This window comes from Neopelma chrysocephalum, unplaced genomic scaffold, assembly GCF_003984885.1.
Source record: "Neopelma chrysocephalum unplaced genomic scaffold, ASM398488v2 Primary Assembly neopelma1_79, whole genome shotgun sequence".
Classification (NCBI taxonomy): Eukaryota; Metazoa; Chordata; class Aves; order Passeriformes; family Pipridae; genus Neopelma; species Neopelma chrysocephalum.
The window spans coordinates 442403-463527 of NW_020897740.1; positions in this window are offsets into that span (position 1 = coordinate 442403).

Sequence of the window (21125 nt, forward strand, 5' to 3'; positions counted from 1 at the left end):
ATGATGTATGAAAGGATGTGTCTGGATAATGTGACAGATGATCCTAACCTTCATTAATGTGCTTTAATTGGATTAAGCTCTATGAAAAGCCTTTTCTTCTCTTTCAACACCTTCAGGGCTCTTGGCTGCACAATGTAAATGTACAGAACATCCTGAAAAAGGGCACTCATCCAGCTTCATAGACATATGCTGTACATCCTGACACTATGTTAACATAAACAGAGCTTATCTCCAATGACATGGCCCCTAGGGTGCCAAAGAGGTGTGGCCATCAAGTGATAATTGGGCACTTACAAGATTTGTTGCAGCATCTGGAGCACTAAATCCCTTTACAAACTGAATAGCTTGCTGCACCAGGGCTGGAAACTGTCAGCACAGATATCAGCTCTTCCAACTATTTTTAATAAAAGCACAGCTTATACATGATTGACAAAGGGACAGCCTCACTGCTGCTATTAATACTGAGAATGCTATTCTCCTCCTAGTCTCACAGTTTTCAATAGGACTACCTGGGGAGTAAGGTATTACTGACTGTAAGCCGAAGTGGCAGCCATGCTCATGGAATGATGGACAGGAGCAGAAGAAACATATGTTTTGCCTTGCCAGACTGAGAACCTAACCTGCATCATTTTAGACTCTTTTTTTTGTGAATGGAGTTTACTCACACAAATATTTTTTCTGACCTCTGGCTCCAGACTTACTCATTTTGCCTTCTTTTAAAGATTCAACACTGGCAAATTCACTGTAGTGGATTTGGGTGCTGCTTATGGGCAGTTAGCGGGTGTGGGAAAGATTAGAGAGCAATAACTAAAATCAGGCTTGGAAATAGGGGTAGGGTGGGAGATGGGAGCTGCATGCTGGAAGAAAAAGCGAGGAGAGAAATTTTCTACACCAAGAAATGTGCTTCATGTCACTTAAAATAGAGCATCTTGTGTTAGCCCAACTTGCTGGCCATGGAGTCTTTCTCTTAAGTGGTACTTACTCCACCAAAAAGCAGTAAATTACATTGTTAAGGGTAAGTCGATGTATACGATGCTGGCAGTGGCAGTGGTACATGTAAGTTGGAGTTGTCATGGTATGTGTATGTTTCTGAACATCTGGTCTTTTAAACATCAAAAAAGCAGGGGCAGCTGGTTTTGAGTATTCTTACAGTATACCGTCTCTTTGTTCTTGAAAGACTTTTTTTTCTTCTAAATTTGTTTAACATACTGTATTTACAGTAATACTGGAACTATAAATTCATGGGAAGCTATCAACTGTATTGCAGCAAGAATACTTTGTGCAAAGAATGTTCCCACAGTATGTCTTTAGGGATGTGTCTGGGGGAAAGCCAACAGTTCTGAAATACTTCATAATGATTCATGGCTCTCCAAATGTTATTTTGGTCATCTAGATCACAGAATGTGGCACTCAAGATTTATTTCTTTTTCCATATTTTAGCAGTTGTTTGTCAAAGGTCTTTGTCCTACTTTTGAGATGACTTTTGCAGCTTCCTTTTTTTGCCTATTATTTATTTGCATGCTTCTGGAATACTTGATTTTTACTTTGGGAATATTTTGACTCTTGGTCTTTCCCTTAGTATTAGCAAGAAAAAAGGGATTAAAAATTTTGTGCTACTTTCAAAAGCTTAGATTTGGGGTTTATTTGCTGCTTGAAGTCATTAGTGTGGACAGAAGTAAAGCCAAGTTAGAAACAGGTTTGTTCATCTCCCTTCTCATTCTTTGATGTGATTAAGCCATCCGTGTTGTTCCTTGGTGTTTTGCAGCCTGTACAAATTTGTCTTTTTACTGAAGGAGAAGTAAATAGTGGTTACAGGTAACAATCTGTTGGGGCCTAAATGACTTCCTGAGGGACAGCATTTTGTTACAATCCCACTGAACTTTGCCTCACTGTGATGCTGGACAAAAAGGCTGATACCCATTCAGGAGAAAGTGCACGGAAAAAAATTACAGACACAGATAAATCAAAGATGAATATTTTACATTTACTATCAAATTCCCTTCAAACAATCATGTTTGCCTTTTTTTTTTTTGATGAAAAGGCTGTGTTCTGTTGCGACTGACATGTTCTAAACTAGTGTCTTTGTCTAAATTTAATAATTCCATGTAGCCTGCGTGTTGTTACATCTTCCAAACTGGAACTTCCACCTAGTTGTCAGAAAAAAAAAAAAGAAAGCTGTCAACTCTGAGGTCCAGACACCCGTTAGACAAACAGTATAAATTGCTTAAAACTGTTTATGTGGACATGTTTATGTGGTGAATATTATGGCCACCCATATCTTATACCTAGATGTCTCCTATGAGCAAGTGCACAAGAAAAACACCCATTACAAAACAGAAAAAAAGCCTTTCACGAAGTCCTTGTATGCCATAACAAAGACACAAATCCCATGTTTTTTTCTCTTCTTATGTAGATCACCTTTAGCTAACTTCATGCTGCTTTACTCACTGACATCCAAAACAGAGCAGTCATCCCATGACAGCCTGCTTCAGGCTAAAACTCTTTTCCTCTGAAAGCTGCAGTGTTTTCCATTAATAAATGCTCTAAGGTCACACATTAGTGTCGAAGAAACATGCATGTTTGCAGCAACCAGCAGTGCTGCAGCAGTGCTTTGGGAGAGCACAGGCACAGCACATTGGAGTTGGTGGCAGCCTGTGCCACCATGCGGAGTGGTGGTACATGGAACTACAGCCTGCCAGAAACAGCAGGAGGTGATGTCCTGTTTGAGAATATTGGTTTAGAATTAACATCTCTCATATGTGTCTAGTACAGGTTAGCATTCCTCTCTGGGATCATTCTCTGAGCACCCATGTTCAATAGGTCAGTGGCTCAGTGGAGTGCACTGGTGGTGTTCCAAGGCAGCACAAGCTTAGCCTGCCTACAGATCCCACCAGCCTTCACAGCAGAAGTATCTGTGACCTTTTAACCTGTACTTGATGTTCTCTTTTCTTATCCTTCCTCAGTTCATCTCTGCACATGTAAGATTTGTTGCCTTGCCATTTAGGCCTGTGGCCAGCCAGTGTGGAAGATGGGGTGGTGTGCAAACGGATGAGGGACCAAAGATGAAAACCTTAACTAGCATTTGTATTGGTGGAAGATCAATTTATTTGTAGGTTTCTATAATAGAATGGCTCCTGTTTTACAGACATAAAATTGGCAACCTAACAAGATCTCGAATTTGCATAGCTCAATCTTCTTTGTTGTTGGAGACTTCCCTGACTGTCTCCAACACACAAAAGGGAGGGACAGTCCAGGCATGAGGACATCCCCCTTATCACAGAATCACAGAATCAATCAGGTTGGAAAGGACCTCTGAGATTATTGAATCCAACCTTTGACCGAACACCACCATGTCCACTACACCATAGCACTAATTGCCATGTCCAGTCTTCTCTTAAACACCTCCATGGACAGTGACTCCACTACCTCCCTGGGCAGTCCATTCCAATGTTTAATCACCCTTTCTGTGAAGAAATTCCTCCTAATATCCAACCTGAACCTTCCCTGGCACAGCCTGAGACTTGAGACTATGTCCTCTCCTCCTGTCAAGAGTTGCCTGTGAGAAGAGTCCGACATCCATTTGGCTACAACCTCCTTTCCGGGAGTTGTAGAGAGTGATACCCTGAGCCTCCTTTTCTTCAGGTTAAACAACCTCAACTCCCTCAGCTGCTCCTCATAGGACTTACCCACTGGACCCTTCACCAGCCTCATTTGCCCTTCTCTGGACACGGTCCAGCACCTCAGAATTTTTTGTAGTGAGGGGCTCAGAACTTCACACAGCACTCGAGATACACCCTCAGCACTGCTGAGTATTCAAATCACTTTGAGTCTGAAACAGTGTAAATTTTTAACTTGCTGCTGCATGCAGTTGTTTTGGTGCTTTCTAATCCTACTTGTTTTTATACCGTTCACTCTGTTGAACTGCGGATTTGTTGGGTCTAAACTAAATCACAGGGTCATAGTATCACAGAATGATTTAGGTTGGAAGGGTTGTCACCTTGTTCCAACCCCCATGCCATGGGCAGGGACACATTCTACTAGACCATGTTGTTCAGAGCCCCATCCAGCCTGTCGTTGAACACTTCTATGGATGGGACATCCCCAGCTTCTCTGGGCAACCTGTGCCAGTGCCAAAATGAAGGGCTCCTGAACTGTACTCCATTACATGCTGTAAATCCACAGGATATATATACAGTTTGAAAGTGTCTTCCCTTTAATTTTAACTGAGCAGGCTAGAAGTCTTCACCGGATTAAAACAAACAAGAGCAAATTCACAGAGTGGAAATGGGTCCAAAGGCACCCTAGACCAAAAGGCCTTTCTGGAAACAGTTGCATTTGTCCACCAAAAACCTTTAAAAGTGTTTAAGAGGAAGATTCCTGTTACTCTGAAGTACTGCTTTAGAAAGGAAAGGCAGGGAATGCAGATGATGCTTGCAAGCTTTAAAGCTCCCTGTCTCCCTTGAAAGACAGGTAACAAAATCATCTGAATTCTCTGCACAATTCTGACCCCTCTGTTCCCTACATATGGTGATTGGTTGTGGGCAATGTCCTTCAAGCTGGCAGGACAGGAATACTGGCTGTCAGCTCATCAGCCCTGTTTTTTCTGCCTCTTCCAAGGAGCGCCTACGATATCGCTCTGGTGCTGATATTTGAGTGGGCTCAGACTTTTTTTACAGCTCCAACAGGGAAAGCCATCAGGCACTCCAAACAGCTGTGAACCTGAGCCAAATGCAGACAAATTAAGGAGTGAGAGAAGAGTTACATCTGCTGGGTCAAGCTGGGTGCAAAACAGCTTTGGAGCTGCTGAGATGGAAGAGGAATTTCACCATGTTGAACTTCTCATGAGAAAACAGCTCTCTTTTCCTTGTCCTCCTCCCGAGGTCTGTGTGAGTCAGCCCAAGTGGTATGTGGTTTACTGTACTGAGGAAAAAAAGAATAACAAGAATCCCAAGGAGATAAAGATGCTTATTATAGAGCCCTTGTACTGCTAAGCTGTGTTTTCTCCCCAGGGCTAAATGTTAACAAGTGGCAGCGGTCAGCGTGAACAGCAATTTAAAAGCATTATTCTCTTATCTGGAGAAAGACTTTGAAAAACTGACTTCATCAAAAATCCATTTCCTTTCAAGTATTTTACTACTACATTATTGATAGTGCTTCCTTTTTAGAGTATCATTTACACATAAGTATAATCCTTCCCTTTCTTCTTAATTAGTCTGTGCCAGCTCAGGGGCTCTTCTGAATGCTGGATACGATCTGTGGAAAGAGCTGGGCATGTAGTTTGTTTTGTTTTAGTGGAAAAAAATCACAATGTGTACTTCAACTCAGTGCATGCTTGTCTATTTAGACACATGTGTGTGCATATGCTTACAGGATTTGCTCTGCTTTCTTAGCACGGCACCGACTTACAGCTTATTAGTTTACCTTGGAGTTGTACTGGTGGAGGCTCATTTAAATACAGTTACTGTTCTCAGTAATTATCATCTGATAATTACTGCTAAAGGGATAGTCACCAACCAGCCAAATATCATGCATTTGATGCCCTAACTGGTAAGTCAGTGACAAGGTGCTGAGTAGCCTTGTAACTACTCTGTTAACCACTCAAACTGGGTAACACGGGCTTAGTTAACTGCATCTTTTCCCTGAGGGTTACCATTCCTCAAGGCTGAGGAGAACTGAGGATCAGTGAATCAAAGCCATAAAATGAGATTGACTGGCTCCCCTTTTGTGTGGCCTGTTTTGCTTCCCATGTGTCCTGCATTTCTGCTAACATAAAGCTAGAAGCCAGATGCAAAATGGGATGCTATTTTTGCTGTTCCCCTAGGATAGTTATAATAGTTATATGGAGTAAATGGCAAGGGGTTTTGCTCTTGCTGTTGTGACAATAAGACTGAGCTGTGTGTTCAAAAGTGAGCATCCATGTAGGATCTGCTGTTACTTTCTCATCTCCTGAGTACTTTTGTTTCCCTTATAATGCCATGTCAGCTACTGGTAAGATTATATAAAACACATAGTTCTGTTAAAATCTTCAAAGAAATTTTCTGAAGTGAATCCCTCTTTCCCTGAACAATCCCAGAGAAGCAAAATGAAGCAATGTGGTGGGTGTAAGAATCAGAAGGGTTGGGAATGCCAAGCCAGTGCAGAGCTTGAATTTAACCCTAGAGATAAAAGACCAGAATGTCAAAAGTCTCACTGAAAGATGTAGAGGTGAATGAGCCCAAATTTTTCTGGCATAATAATAAGAAAAAATTCTGTTCCATGTATATCTTCTAAGCATGTGTAATGCAATACACATTTTTCTGGTTAAAAATATTACCTTCACATAATTAATATAAGTAGAGTCATAGGAGCTCTTTCTATGAAACAAAACAACCTCAATTAAAGGCGTTCTTCTTAAACATAATATTTCTGGAGCTGACCATAGTTTTATATGCAGAAGTTTGGAAGTTTATTCTTCCTAGAAACATGGAGTGAGCCTCCATGAAGTAGGATACAAGATGGCTGAGGGCACCACAGCTTCAGGATTAACTGAATCTTTGATCCTTTGTCTATATAAAAAAAAAAAGCCTATACCAGATTCTTCTCTTCACAAAGATCATGTTTTTCTCCTGGAAATTACAATAATTATGTTAGTAGAGTTGAAATGATCTTCCAAACAACTGCTAGCAAATTAGTCTCAAAGTTTTTTTATCTAAAGTTATATAAAATAGGCATTTCATGGATATAATAAAGTAATTAATTAGTAATCCATTTCATGGATTACTAATAAAGACGATGTAGCAGATTCCCCTTTCATTATAACCAAGGGGGGAAGTGGGAAGTGTTGGGGGAGTGGGTTTGATTCAGCTTGAATTGCCCGAAATCTCTTGAGAAAGGGATATTTATGTTTTTGAAGTAGTTCGAATTTACATCCAGATGCCTTGGATAGGAAATTGTCTGCATGTTGTTCTGATTTTTGTCTTAGAACATACTTCAGCCTAAAAACTTTGAAGGCCAAATTACTTTCTTTTGTTAGTGCTGGTAGACCTGTGCAGCTTCCTTCAGGCTACTTCTCTGTCTCCAGCAGTGTCTCTTTCAAGCCATGACAGCAGAATATAGATCATGGTGGTAGGAATATCTTTATTTCAGAGCATGGCATCAAAGGAGGTCAAAGAAGAAAATGTCCCTAAAGGTAGACATAAATAAAGGTTTGTTTTTGAATGTATATTATTTAGTAGGTGGAAGGATCCTCTAATACCATATGCAAAACTTCTGCAGAGCTTCTAAGGTAAATTACTGTGGGCTACATCCAGAATGGATCTAAGTCTGTGGACACTACATATGACCCAAGCAATTGGGAATAGGTGGCAGAATGTATAGGCTATATCCTGTTTCCTACTTTCTTTCTCCTCTACCAATGATAGGATTTTGCTCTGAGCTGGCAGTGCCTTCCTGATATATAGTCACAGTTCACCTGTTTCTCCTCCTCTTTGCTTTAGCCACACAAGGGAAAACTGACCCCTGTTATCTCCCCTTTTTGCTACAGCTTGTTGTAAGGAGAAGATCATGAAGAAGAGAAAATCTGAATTCACTTACTTACCTTTTCTCAGTCACAACAAGCAGTGGATGCAATCCTGTCTCCAAATTAGTATTTCTCCTTTGGCACAGCAACTTGTGTAAGCAAGTCAAGCAACTCTCTCTCAAGTTGCTCCTGAGATGAATTTGAAGGGAAGAATGTGCAATTCTAGACAGTTCTAGAAAGAAATGGCTTTCAGACAGGATTTTCCTCTGCAGACAATAAAGTAAACTTTGTCTCTGCCCCTTATGTATGTAATTGATTCAAGGTGGCCTGTCTTGGGTAAACACCAAAGGGGGAGGAATTAAAATAGTTGTTACAGTGTGTGGAATTTATATAGTAAAAACGCAAGTCTGAACATAACTTGAAAATACAGCTTTCACAGGCAGAATGATGAGAAATTTTTTGAAGAACATTGGAAATTATCGAGGCCTCAAGTACATGCTTCAGCATCTTCCTTGTGTCTGTTGTCTTGCCATGTTTTCTGTAGTCTTTGTGCAATGTTATGTTTTTCCAGAAAAAAACAGAAGAGCATAACAGCTGGTCCCAATTATCTTAACTACAGTGTGACTACACACATAAATGTCCCCCATTTCCATTTAGTTACATTGCTTAATGAATGAGTTATTAAAAAAAAAACCAACAGAAAAGAAAGAGCTGTGGCATTTGTACTTTGCTCCACCATTTGTTTCTGTTTACTCACATCAGTGGAGCTCAGTTCACATGATCCACCCTAATCAAAGGCCAGTATATTTGATCAGAGAAGAGAGCTTCACAGAATTAAACAGGCGCAGAAGAAAAGACTGTATTTGATACAGAATAACATAAAAAGTTCTTCCTGAAACTAAATTACTTTTTTTTCAGTAATGTTAAAAATGAGGACAACTGTACTGAGAAGAATGCCTTTTTTCTTTCAGATAATGGTAACAGAAAATGACCCAACATTTTGGACCTGAGTGACCTTTATCAAAGTCAAAGTCTCCCGGCTACAGGGACTTATTAAGGCAAAACCTGTATGCTTTGTACTGTCCTTGATAAAGGTCACGTGAGACTCAATATCAGACCTTTTTCATCTCTTCAACTGAAGTAAAACACTATTTTATGTACTAAGCTGTCTGGATTCATTTAGTGTTTTAAGGAATTATTTGGGTCCAGCATGCCTAGAGGAGTTTTGTGTTACTTTACAACAAATGAGATGCCGAATTTGGAACAGGCAGCACCCTGGAGCACCTGCTTCATGCATTAAAAACTAAAGTCAGGCTGGTTGTCCGTCCCTGTTCAGGACTCACCTTGCCCTTTTAGAAGTCAGGTGAGAAAAAAGAAGGAAGCTTCAGGAGAAAGCTAGGTGCTCATGAACTGCATGCCATTAATATACAGTCAGTGGTTTTTTTGGGCTGTCCTCTATAAATAGTTCTCACCAGAGGCCAGTTTCCTCTCATATGTGATTCTCCTCCTGTGCAGGAACCATTCCTCTTGCAAGGTGTAGCCACCTCTACCAGTTGCCCTCACTGGTTTCACATGAGCTTAACTACAGGTTTCTTTACACCTGAGCTGGAACAGACTGTACTCAGTTTTCTAGCCAGCGTTGGTCAATAGCTGGTTTGGAGATTTCAGAGGTCAGTGAGCACCTGTGTGTGGTTTTTTCTTTGAGATAACATTCAAAATAGTTTTCTAAATAATTTCTGATTGTTTATATAAGTAAAAATAATGCATATAATTTAGCATTATCAGTAGCTCTGGACAGGACAGCTCAGTACCTGAGAGGGGACTACAAGACAGCTGGAGAGGCACGTTTTACAAGGGCATGTAGTCATAGGACAAAGGCTAACAGCTTTAAACTGAAAGAGGGCAGGTTTAGATGAGATATTAGGAAGGAATTCTTCCCTGTGAGGATGGTGAAGTGCTGAAACAGTTTGCCCAGAGAAGTTGTGAATGACCCATCCCTGAAAGCGTTCAAGGCCAGGTTGAACGGGGCTTTGAGCAACCCAAACCACTCTGTGTTTCTGTGATGAAGATGAAGAGGTCATAGCCCCAGAAACTGCCAAGATCTGGATGTTCCCTGTGGAGAACTGTGGTGATGGAACATTGTTAGCACAAGTACTGTAGCAATCAAAGACTTTCAGATTCATAACTTGGAAATCTTTTGGGGTAGCCATGATTTCCTGCACCAGGTAAGCTGCATTCAGCTTCAGATGAATGATAGGGAGGGGAAACTGCAACTGTGGAAAGAGCAGGAAAGGGCAGGTTCTTGTCTAGTTCTTCCTTGTAAGCTTCCTGCAGAATTTTGCAGTCAGCGTGAGGAAGAAGGCTCTGGCCAGGCAAGTTCCTGGAAACAGATATTTATGCCCTTGGAGGATTAATTTTTCCAGGCGGCCTCTCCAGTCAGCCATCCTGCTTTCCTCTTTTCCTCTTTTCCCCCTGATTACCTGACTAACTTTGTCCTCAGCAGAGATTCTGTTCAGGCTCATTTGGGGATATAAGGTTAAAGTGGTGATTATTTTGATCAACCAAGCATACCTAATCTGGATTTGCAAGATGTCAGGGTGTCTGTCTTACGCACTTCATTTCATCCAAGCCTGAACTTGGGCTCATTTGCTACTTGACTTTAGGAATGTACCTGGCAGTACATTCTGATGTGTGAAGTGAGTTCTCAGTTAAAATCTGTAACATAATTGTGGAATATCCATGAATAAAATCTCTAGTTGGGTATAAACTGTTCCTGAAAGGAACACAGCAATGTAATCTAGGAAAATCAGAATGAATTTTGAATGTTGTTAGTAACTTGGTTTGAGAAATCACTTATTTTCTTAATCATAACTTATGCAGTTTTCCATTTTTTCCCCAGTCTTTCTGTCTCTATTTTTCTTGATTTCTGCTGAACTTAAGATATAGAATTAGTACCTACGTCACAATTCAATTATAAAATACTTAATGCTGAAGCCAGAATTATCAAAATTGGTTGTCACTAGCCTAATTCAGTTCCAACTTAATCAATGCTACTGGCCGGTTTTGGCTCCAGTCAGATTAGTAATGGACTAGTGGAAGATGCATTTGAAAATACTGTCCTGAAAGAATAGCATATAGATTTATTCTAGGGAATAAATGGAATTCTTACTTCAAAAAAAAAAAAAAGAAAGGTGGGATTGCAAATCATTCACTCAGATCCATCCCTTCTGCTGCTAAATAAGGCAAGTATATCTAACAGTACACTCATGGTTTTACATTTAGTCTGCATTCACCTACCTTCAAAATAATGGTGTCTAGAATTTTTTAAAGTCACAGTATCTGATAAATCTCATGACTGTACAATGCAATGGAAGAAACAAAGGTTACAAGAACCTGTAATAGCATAGTTTAATATCGTGAGACAAGACAAAAAACACATCTGCAGTTAAATGGAGTGTTTTTAAAAAATATTTGTGCTTTAAGAATATTTTGCTATTTCTTTTGGAGGAACTACTGACCTGTCTACATCTAGTTTGGCCATATCAGCTGAGATAGGAGGTCTGGACTTACATGTACTATCTAAGCAGATTGCACAAGCTAGCTTGTGGAAGGCTTTTTTTGTTATAAAAAACAACATACTATATAAGCTTCCTTTTCCCTCTCGGAACAGGATGTGACCTCCTCCTTTCACTCTCTATTAAAGGCAGCCTGTTTGAGGAAACCAGCGAGCCTGGAAACTTGTCACTCTCTGGGGTAAAAATGTTGCTCAGGAATTGGACTGAGATCGTCTAACCCTGAGGCACAGGCTGGCTGAACCGCCGCGAAAACACGCGCTGGGCTTTGTGAATGTAAGAGGGGATTTTTGTTACATAAAACAGCTCCATGGCAGTGTTTTGTGTGATGTCAAGGGAAGCTACTATATGACAAGTAACTTGCTCAAAAAAAAAAAAGAGAAAAGGTTACACAAAAGATCTTTGTGTATCTCCCTGGGCAGCTCTGCATCAAGATGCTTCTACCACAGAAAGTTCTGCTGTAATAACACAAAATTCTCCTTTAACTGTGTGGTTGCAAATGCTTTTGAGGTAATTAAAAAATGCCTACTATTTTACCATTTGCTTGCACTGGTTCTGGATGGTTGCCTAAAGTTCACAGGATTATCTCAGATCCAAGTGTTTAATATCCTCCTGTGTTGCCTGTTCCATATTTCAAAACGCTAAAGCAACAACATTTACAGAATTGCAAATGATACAATCAGTTATCACTGTATACTTCCTACTTCAGAAATAGATCAGTAACGTAGAGAATATATTTTCAATTTGCTGCTTTCAGATATGATATCAAAGATAGCTTCTCACTGCCATCAAGAAGCATATTCACAGAGAAATTATATTTAATAACGATAAGAAAGATAATTTTTTCCAGGTGTACGACCTGCATTTTAAGGCAAAGTGTCAAATTTAGTTGCATTTCTGACATTTAAGGATGTTTTTTTTGGAAGTTCTACATGATGAACCAGCTTTATTTTTACCAAAGGCAGTAAGTTTTTGTTATTGATAAGTCAGCACAATCAAGTAGAGCTGAATGCTTTTGGAAATTCCACCTATCCTCCAACATAATCCCATGTGTCTTAAATTAATTTACTGTGTTCTACTTTCACCATAAGCTAATTTAGTTAACTGTTGTTTCACACCTATGCAAGCTTGAGTATTTTTATTTCCATAAGTATTGACAATAGCTTTAAAACTCTGTCTCTTACTGTCTCTGTATCATTCAAAAAATAAGACTTTTTCTCCGAAATCACTTGGATATTTCATGAATCACCATTTCCCACCCCTCGCTTCTCCCTATTTCAAGAATACAATCTATTTGCTGAATCCATTTTGGGTGCAACTATTCCCATTTTTAAAAAAATGTTTTTATTTTGAGCCTCAGTTCTTCAAATAAATAAATAAAACTAAATGACAAAATACTTCAAATGTTAGACACATGACGGGACAAGCCATATTCTTACTGTCCTACAGTGTAAAAGAATGGTTCATTAGCATCTGAAACTTCAGTCACAAGTTAATTTCTGAAGGTAATGCCTTATTCAGCAAGACTTTAAAACTGTCTGACTGGTGTTTTTATGCTGCGATGCAAAGTGCACTCGACTCCCTGGAGAGGCTCCCAATTCCATCAGCAGGGTTTGGATGATGACCAAAGAACAATGTGCGGTCAGGTAGGACTCTTTGCCAGAGTGGAACAAGGCTATAGTCTCCAGAACAGGATGAATTGACCAGTCAGGTCTGTAAAGAATTCTTTAATAATATTACTTTTGGCTGAGTCTCAGTCACCTCCTCTTTTTTTCTTTTTCATAGTACTCATTTTGGCAGAGCTCGGTAAATTCTTGGCTCTCACAAAGTTTCTTAATGTGTCATGTTTAAAAAAAGTTTTGCAAGAACGAGCTGCCCCAGAAAGAATTTAGATCCTCTGTTTGTCTTCAGACACATATTCAAACTCTGAAGCAATTAAAGAGAATGGAGGACAGAAACTAAATAGCAGTATCAATAACAGGGAAAAGTATCTTCAGATAATGATGTGGTCCAGTTCTAAAGGAGCTTATACATGGCCCTGTTCTAAAGGAGGCTTGATATGAGTTCTGTATTAAAGATAATTTATTTTAATGCAATTTCATTTATTTCTCATCATCTATTAAAATATTTAGAAAGGAATATTAATCAAGAAGTTTAAAATCTAAGCTTTTGTAATTTCAAACAACTCCTGTTGTTGAAATACCATATCAAAATGAAGATGCACTTTAGTATATAGGGAATAATGGCAGTTTGCAGCAAAGGAGATCGGTGCAAGTATACCCTATTAGACTTTTACTGTTCTACAATGCATAGGAAACTTTCACTCATGTGTAGTCCAGTGGAATATGGGAGACAAAGAAATTCAGATTTCAACAAAAATAGTGGATGTTTTTCCTATTGAAAACCATTTAAAAAAATCTTCTTGAAATGTTGACAGCATAATTTGTCAAAGGAGCACATAGGTGGACTCCACGTCTGGGCCCTGATGCAGCATTTTTAAGCCTGTGCTTAATTACATGCACGTCAGCAGCTTCTGCTAGACTTGTTAGGGTCACTCACACAGTGATACCTATCAGTGCCTTAAGTGCTTGATTATTGCAAGGTAAAAACATTCATTCACATTTAATGATTTTAGGAAGTCTCAGTTTTTAAACTGCACAGAATCTTTAGACTTCAAAGGTTAAGACTGTTATGAGCGGATTCTCTTTAATGACTAATCAAATGCCTGTTCCTGAAAGTGTTATCTGCTCTTGGCATCAAGCACAGCAGTAATAGCTCTGTTGGTGTTTTCAGCCAGTATCTGAGCTGGAAAAATATACTAAAAAAAATCTGACAATAAAAAAAAATCACTATTAACTGCCTATTTTTAATATTGGTCTGTGAGAGAGACATTGATTTTTACAAAAGGGTACCTGTTATTTAAATGTATGGTCTGTGTATGACTATACCTTGAGATACTGATAGGCTTTAAAAATGTATTATTCTACCATACATTACAAATGGAGTGGCCCATTCTAAATAGTTCCTTAAGTGCTATTTATTTCAATGTGTGCAAGTAAGTAATTAAAAAGGCAGGGTAATAGATGACTCAGATTTAATGCTTTTACACTGGATTTAAATTATCTAGAATGCCAAGAACCACAAAACTATATCCTAGAAGTGTCAATTCAACTTATTAATTTTTCTGAGCTACAGGTACGTGTGAAAATATATCTCTTAAGATTACAGGCAATGCAGAATATTTTGTTTAGTTTCTTAAAAAACAGGATTCTTGTCACCCTGTGGAAAAATAAGTTTCATACTCTTTCATTATTTTTCTTAGGCAACCTAATAAACTGAGTAATATTTCATTACTTTTTTTTCACTGTGTGTCTAGTACAACACAAGAACAGTTGTTACTTCATGGCTTGGCAATAACTGAATTCAAGGATGTCAAAATGTTGCTCTTCAGAATTAAAGTTGCTCGATAAACATTGCTTTGTGATTTGGATGTTTCTTCTAATGAAAGAAGGAATTATAAATGTTTTATTTCCCTTTGTAGCCTTAAAGTAGAATTATTAAATACTAAATCAGGGGAGAAATAGGTAGTAGCAGGTGCTTGTAAGTAAAATCTGTGTGTGTGTAGTGTAACAGTATGGACTATAAAAGTAAATTGGAAATGTATTTGCAAATGTAATTCCATGTTTCTGTAATTGCAAGCTAATTTGTCCTAAAGAGGATTGTCCTCCACTTCTGATATAGGGATGATGCTCCAGAATCATTGTTCTGTTCCAAGATAAAATTTTTTATGCCTGGCCTTGTATTAGTGGCCAGTAAATACCAGTTTTGTTCTTGAACTAACAGCATGCCATAAAGTATGTATCTCTCTATGATGTTTACATGCACAGGGAATTTCCTGAGGACAACTGGTTATTGCTATGAATAAGCCAGATGAAATCTTTTATTTACTGTTCAGGAGTAGATTCACCACACAAACTATCCTAAAGCTATGATCTTTGTTAGACGGTAAGACACCTGACTGAAAAAGATCTCTGTTTCAGTATCTTCTTCAATGTGCCCCACCTCTTGAAGTCTTTCAGGCCAGGTTGGAAGGCGCTTTGAGAAACCTGTTCTAGTGAAAGTTGTCCCTGCAAGGGGATTGCAATTCGATGGTCTTTACTGTCCCTTCCAACCCAAGCCATTCTGCAGTTTCATGATTTGTTGCAAGGAACATAGAGCACTGCAGGCAGGGGCAGAGCAGTATTTCTTAAATGACATAGACATTCTCTATATTTTGTGAAAATATCTTTCTTGTAGCAGAACTACATTTAGCTTTTTTTTGCATACCTTCCCTGCATTGATGGCTTGTTGATAGACATCCATATATTTCTGTTATTTCTAGCTGAAAAATTCACAGTATAAAGGAAGAACTATTTCTAGTCCCCAACTGCATGACCTCAGGGTTTTTTCTACAGCATTTCAGCCCTTTTTTTATAACTTCACATCTCAAAATGCTCCTTTTGCCTCGTATAATGCTCCTTCTTGAACTTACAGTGCATCTTTTATTTGCATCAGCAAGAAATTTATCATCATACTTCTACTTTTCCTGTCAAGATGATTAATGATTGTTCACAAGAGTGATCCTTGAAGAACCATATCAGAAAACACCCTGTTTTTAACACAACTTTCATCTCCACTTCACCAGTTCATTACCCATCTTACAATTTTCCTACCTGTTCTCTCTCCTACCTGTTCTGTATATTTCCTAAATTGATATTTTCCTATGTACCCCAGTGCTTAATTCTGCATGGAGATCCAATTATATATGCTTTTTCTAGAAAATAAATTTTATAAAACCTTAACCCGGCCAATCTTTTTATTCTACATTCCCTTTTGTTCATTGTTAGAACATTAACATATTTTTATAGTTGCATAATAAAGTCATATTGAGACGAATCCACCAAGATTAGTCAATTGAAGGTCTTCTGGCCAGAGTTCTAGGACAACTATTTCTGAAAACTATGCAGGAGGATTTCATTCTCTCCGGAGTTATGCGTTGAATACAGATGTTTAAGGATTAAAAGCAACTCATATGGCATAGGTTAGAATACCTATGTATTGTTGTGAGAGACTGAAGAAAAGTTATTAAAAAGTTATTACTGGCTCAAAACAACTCTGTGTGGTGGGGAAGGGGCAAATCAGGTTCTCCCGAGGTGGAATGGGTCTCTAGCCCCCCCATATCTCACCTCTAATGCAGCTGTCAGTCACTGGCACACCGGGAGCACTACCCCACACCCCACCCTCTGGAGCCCCTAACCCAGCCCCAGTGGCCACAGGAGGCCAGAGCAGATAAAACTCATGGCACAAGGCCTCCACATGGTCACAGCCCCATTGTCCTTGGATCTGTGTTAGCTAGTTCTACACTGGATCTAAACCATAATTCTCTCTTTCTTACTTCTTCCTTATTTCCAAATGTCCTCTTCTTGATATTTGGGTAACTTAAACCTGGATGGGCTGGAATTTGCTAAGTCAATGATATGTGAAATGTTTTATGTTGACTGAATGCTTGTTTTAAACTTTTGCCAAGTTCCCTTATTTTCTAAAATTTGTCAGTAAAAGTGAGTTATTTTGACCCTTTGAAAAGCATCGTAGCGTTTTTCCCATGTGTGGCTTCAAGGTATAAAAGAACTCAAGGCCCTTTTAAGAAATCTGTTGGGCAGATTTTGTATCTTTGTGACATAAAACCTCTTCAATGGGCTCATGAGAAAGAGCCTGGGGTCTTGAAATTCTTAATTCAATGAATTAAAGACACCTCGTCTCTTTGATGGTAGGTTCTTTTCATCCATGAAAAGTGATTGGAGTCCTCAAATTGACCAACAAGCAGTACAAAACTTTTATTTGTAAATGGTTTTCAAACAGGAGAGTGTATTTGCAATATTTCTTCTACTGAATGAATAGAAAAGAGGGACCTGTGTCACTTGTTTGGAAATTACTTGATCCTGCTTCCCATGACAAAACTCCAGGCAACTTCAAGTGGGAGCAAAATTGGGTTTTATGGTATTTGTGTAGTAAATTTCTTTATGATTGTCACATTCTCTTCAGTTACAAATTTAAATCTTCTGTCATGAATGCAACTGCCCCTTTTGCCCCCCAAGTCCAAATGAGAAAGAAAATCTCCCATTTCTCAAATGAATTCTTCCATTTTATGAATTGATTCAAAATCTGTGTTTCTTTTATTGGTATTGGTAACATGCAGAGATGGGAAAGAAAGCTCCAAGAACAGTTGGTTACTAGCCCCATGAAGACAGCAGAATCCAGAGTATGCATTTTCTTTCTCAGTTTCCATTTCTTTCAGTGAAAAGTTGCTGGAATGCAAGGAATTTGGCATTGTAGGATACTGGAAGTTATCATCATATCCTTCAGGGTAGCTCCAATCATTCTCTCTCTTCACAGTCTTTCTCTGGTCTACTGAAACTTCCATAAAATCTGTATGAAAACCTGTATCTGATCTGAAAGTGCCCATGTGGGGACTGGGAAAAATGCTGCAGGAGGGGGAAGGGAAAGAAGGGTCGAAATATATATTTTTAAGGTTCTTACATTTTATTCTCAGAGTCACATCATAAAAAGTAGCTTAATATCAAATAGGATGTAAAGATTGTGAGATACGGAACACATTTGAGCTTTGCTCTTCAAGAAAGTAGCTGGAATCAGGAATCAAATGTACAACAATCTTCAGGTATAATCCTATATACTAGTAATGAAAACTATTGAGATGCTACTAGGTTGCTGCATGTTGCTTACTGTATATCTTTCTAAATTAATTTAGTGAAAATAATGTGGAAAGATAGTGGAATCTCTCTCTGTAGAGATATTAAAAGTCTAGACACACTCCTGGTGTCCTACTCTAGCTGACCCTGCTTATCATAGAATCATAGAATGATCAAGGTTGGAAGAAACCTTTAAGATCATCCAATTCAACTGTCAACCCAGCACTACCACTGTAACCCCTAAACCCCTAAACCATATCACCCAGTGCCAGATCCAGACATGTCTTAGACACCTCCAGGGATGGTGACTCCACCACTTCCCTGGGCAACCTATTCCAATGCCTGACTGCTATAACAGTGAAAGCTTTTTTCGTAATATCTAATCTCAGTCTGCCCTGTCTCAGTTTAAGGCCATTTCCTCTAATCCTCTCACTGCAGACACAGTAGAAGAGATCAACCTCACCTCACCTCAGCCTCCTTTCAGGGAGTTGTAGAGAGCAGTGAGGTTCCCCCTGAATCTCCTCTTCTTGAGACTAAACAAACCCAGCTCCCTCAGTTGCTCGTCATGAGACATGTTTTCTAGACCCTTCACAAGCCTTTTTGACCTTCTCTGAACACACTCCAGCACCTCAATGTCCTTTTTAAAGTTTGAGTCCCAAAACTGAACACAGTACTCAAAGTGTGGCCTCACTAGTGTTGAGTACAGGGGAACAATCACTTCCCTGGTCCTGCTGGCTACACTATTCTTGATACAGGCCAAGATACCACTGGCCTTCTTGGCCACCTGGGCACACTGCTGGCTCATGTTCAACCAGTTTTCAAACAGCATTCCCAAGTACCTTCTGCTGAACAGCTCTCAAGCCACTCCCCCCCCAGCCTGTAGTGCTGCATGGGGTTGCTGCAACCCAAGTGCAGGACCCGGCAGGTTACCTTGTTGAATCTCATGCAGTTTTTCCTCAGTCCATTGATCAAGTCTGTCCAGGTCTCTCTGTAGAGCCTTCCTACCCTCAAGCAGGTAGCAACTCACCCAACTTAGTGTTGTCCCAGCTGTCCAGCCTTTTTTTTTCCCCATTGCAGAGTCCACCCATTCAAGCCAAGAGCAGCCAGTTTATCTGGAAGGATGCTGTGGGAGACGATGTCACATGCTTTACTGAAGTCTAGATAGACCCTAGACAGACCACATCCACAGTCTTCCCCTCATCTACTAAGCAGGTCACTTTGTTATAGAATATTGGGTTGGTCAAGGAGGACCTTCCTTCTGTAAATCCACATTGCCTGGGCTTGATCCCCTGGTTGTCCTGCATGTGCCAGGCAATGGCACTCAGGATGATCTCTTCCCTAATCTTACCTGGAACCAAGGTTAGTTTGATAGGACTGTATCTCCCTGGATCATCCTATCAACCCTTTTTGCCGACAGGTGTTACATTTGCCGATTTCCAGTCAGCTGGAATGTCTTGATTTAAGCAGGACTGCTGGGACATGACTGACAGTGGTTTGGCAAGTTCTTTTGCCAGTTCCCTCATTAGTGTGGGATGGATCCCACAGGACCCATAGACTTGTGAGCACCTAATTGGCACATCAGGTCACTAATCCCTTCTGCTTGAGCAGAAGTGTTGGAGTAGAGGACCTCAGGAGGTCCTGTCCAACTTCAGTGATTCTATGACACATTATTGGGAATCAATAAATATGACCCTGTCTTGCAAGAAAATGATCTCATAACCCCTTTATCTGGCCGATATCTAAACTCTTATACCAGTGCATGTTGATTTTCAAAATCCAAGTCCAACTCAGAGCTCAGCATTTTTCTAGTCTCTGCTGCATTGTTGGTATTTTTAAAATACTGCCATTTCTGATATTCCATAAGATCAGACAATATATACTATTTAATAAGCCACCAAGGTAGGGATGGATTGAAAATGACCAAGTTTGGGTGTATGGGCTGGCAGATCCGAGGGTTAGGGATATGTTGCTTTTAAGTTCAGAGCCTGGAAAGATCATTTCTCTTTCCTGAGAATGAAAGGTAGAAAAGGAGACACAGTGATCTGAGGCCTGCCTGAAGCTGTATCTAGTAAACATCACAGCTTTGGGGCTCTGAGTACTGGACCAGGGGGTAGGAAAGAATCTATTTGGTTTGCAGGCATAGTGAGTGATGGATGAGGAAAAAATGAAATGGTGTCTCATATTTGCCAAGAATTTTGGAAAAAAAAAACCCCAAACCAAAACAACCCACAATCCCCCCCCAATAAAACTTTCTTAGCTTGGTTTTGTTTATTTGGGGATTTTTGCTTTCATTGTTTTTGTCGGTAGTCTGCTGAGAGCACTTTATTCAGAATCATGCTGTTAGAACATACTTCAGTAATTCTTTTTCTACTTAGCCCATATCTCCTTCTGCTCCAGCTACTTATTTTCTCCATGGTATTAGCTATCTTTTGACACACAAGTGCTGTGTGTCGAATATTATCTGTCTCAGAAATAGTGTAATTTTGATCTGAAGACAAAAGGGGGTTTTGAAACCAAGTCCTATGGAATCAATCTCTTAAGAGATTTTGAATCCCAGCAAGTCTTTCTGAAATAAAACTTCCACATAGTTCAACAGGAGTTTTCATTTCATATGTGCTGCAAAATGCCTTATTCAATTCAAATCAGTAAATTAACTGCAGCCATATACTATTACCTGATGTTATAGGAAGCACTCAAATATAACATATTCTTCTACACAGGTTTATCAAATATTTAGTTTCATGAAAGAAGCCAGAGGATTCCTGGCCTTTTTGACATACATTTTATATTCCTGGAGTGACTCCTGCTTCTCTGAATCAGCTTCCAAAGAGAGACAGAAGTATGTTGAGGTGAGGAGGAGTGTAGCAGCTAAGGCTTCAACTTGATGTGCAATTTCAGTTCCAGTTGCCCTCAAGACTAAGCGTTATGACAACTTGGAGAGATCATGTAAATGCCTGTGTTATGTATCTTTTTTTTACATTTGTGACACAGAGCCTACTGCATGTTTCAAGGAAATTGATTCACAGCCCTTGGTAAAGTGTCAACGGGTCCAATAGGACTATGTGTAAATATAAGGGGTCTTCCTCTCTGTCCCACTATTAAGTGCTTACCAGGGCCTCTGCCAGTGCTGGCATGAAGCCTCATTAGTGAGCATGGTTTAAGCATTGTATATTTGTGGCACAGAAAAGTAATGGTTTTAGGGTGTTTTAATTTTCTGACAGGAGGTTTTCTAATTAAGGGCATGAGACACATGAGAAAGTGATGATCCTATAGATTGCAAGTTGAAAACTCAGCTGTTTTTCTTTTAGC